Source organism: Lathyrus oleraceus, chromosome 1 (genome assembly GCF_024323335.1).
Source record: "Lathyrus oleraceus cultivar Zhongwan6 chromosome 1, CAAS_Psat_ZW6_1.0, whole genome shotgun sequence".
NCBI classification, from domain to species: domain Eukaryota; kingdom Viridiplantae; phylum Streptophyta; class Magnoliopsida; order Fabales; family Fabaceae; genus Lathyrus; species Lathyrus oleraceus.
The window spans coordinates 320,418,983-320,421,075 of NC_066579.1; the positions used below are offsets into that span (position 1 = coordinate 320,418,983).

The 2,093-nt window shown below is 37.7% G+C and overlaps 1 non-coding gene across 1 annotated transcript; it reads left to right on the top strand.

The window, feature by feature from the left end:
* The first annotated feature begins 361 nt into the window (after nt 1–361).
* On the top strand, nt 362–468 carry LOC127117039 (small nucleolar RNA R71). The gene has a single exon (XR_007801802.1). It is a non-coding gene; the product is annotated as a small nucleolar RNA R71 (small nucleolar RNA).
* The last annotated feature ends 1,625 nt before the right edge of the window (nt 469–2,093 follow it).

A 2,093-nucleotide genomic window follows, 5' to 3' on the forward strand; every position in this document is an offset into this window, starting at 1 on the left:
TAATAGACTGCATTCAGCGGATTGGTGTCCTTGGGTTCCACATATCTCACAATCCGACGAAACTGCGGCTACAATATTTGGGTTCGTGTACATATGTTAGACTTTGAGAGCTAATGCGTCCATTTTAGCTTGCATCATGTCTATAGAGCTCAGTTCATGCACTCCTCCTTGGGCTTCCTTCTTCTCAACTGTCGCTCGTTCGACTCCCCATGATTGATGGTTTTGAGCCATGTCTTTGATGAGGGCACTAGCTTCAGGATAAGGTTTGTTCATCAGACCACCGCCTGCGGCAGCGTCGATGGTCATCTTTGTGTTATAATGAAGTCCATTATAGAAGGTTTGAATGATTAACCAATTTTCTAAGCCATGATGTGGGCATGATCGTAACAACTCTTTATATCTCTCCCAAGCTTCGAACAACGATTCTCCATGGTTTTGGGTAAATCTAGTTATATGGTTTCGAAGAACGGCGGTCTTACTCGGGGGAAAATATCTAGCAAGAAAAACTCTTCTAAGGTTATCCCAAGTCGTAATGGAATTGGGTAGAAGGGAATCTAACCATGATAGAGCTTTATCTCTGAGGGAAAAAGGGAATAATCTTAAACGTATTGCCTCAGGAGAAGCTCCATTGGTTTTAAAAGTATCTGCTAATTGAAGAAATATTTTTAAATGTTGGTTAGGATTCTCGGTAGCGAGACCCGCAAATTGTCTCTGTTGCACTAATTGCAACAGGGATGGTTTAAGTTCAAAATTATTGGCTGGGATGATTGGGTTTACTATACTAGAACTAGGTTCTTCATTAGATGGTTGAGCGAAGTCCTTAAGAGGTCTTTGGTTTTGATCTTCGGCCATAGCTCTCTTAATTCTACGAAAGAATAAACGTGCGCGAGCGTAACGTTCAGGTTCCGCCAAAGGGTTTACTAAGCTTAAACTTCCGGTGCTGCGAGTCCTTCGCATCGACCGGCGGGAAATAACCTAAGTCTAAACGATATAACAACAGGAAAATGAAATTTGATGAAATTGATCCCCGGCAACGGCGCCAAAAACTTGGTGCGTTGGAAAACTTAATGCGGTGTTCGCAAGTGTACGAACGCGTCAGAGTAATATAAAAGATTATCGAACCACAAAGACCAAGTGTCAATCTATCGTTATCTGTTGTTATGGTGTTTATCAAAGGCAATTAAAATAAGTATTCTTTGTAGTGTGCAATTGAAAAATAAAGTACTCAAATAAAATATAATTAATAAAGACAGGGTCGAATGTAATTCACGTAATCAATTGATAATCCAAGTACTTGTTAATAGAACTACTTATGGGCAATGTTTCCTACTTTGAAAAGAACTAATTTAACGGGAACTATCGCTTTCGCGTATTCAGAACCGAGTTGTACCCCCTAATCAAACCCTCTTATTGTCACTTATAAAAAGGCGCGCATTGCATTAGAGTAGTAAACCTATTTTTCAGAAATATAGTATCTTGACTAAGTTGAAAAGTATTATAACCTGGATTTCTTAACCAAAAGAGGCTCTTACGAACCAGAATCTAAACTTATAAACGCGTCCGAAAATAGTTTTAAAATCTCTTTTCTTTTTGATGTTAAAAACTCCTAATGAACTAGACAAAGCGCTTTCGCTGTTTTTGAAATAGTTAACAACAATTAAGTTTAAAAAGACGTTGGACGGCTTTCGATCTTACCCAACGGAATTGAAGTGCGGGAAAACTTAATTTGAAAGTTAAAATAGCCCTTTAAGTGTTTCTACGAACAATTGTACGGATTACTGGCTTAATTACGATCCTTACATTCTAGCCTTATAAATTTAGTTAGACATGGTAAAGTAAAAGTGCATTAAAATAAATGAAAGTAGTGCGAGTGAGGAAAGCAAATATTTTAAAGCGAGTGCGGAAAATAAATGAAAGTAGTGTGAGTGCGTAAAATAAATAATTTAAAGCGAGTGCGAGGAAATAAATAAAAGTAAAAGCGAGTGCGGGAAATAAATAAAATAAAAGCGAGTGCGGGAAATAAATAAAAGTAAAGCGAGTGCGGGAAATAAATAAAAGTAAAGCGAGTGCGGGAAATAAATAAAGTAAAGGTG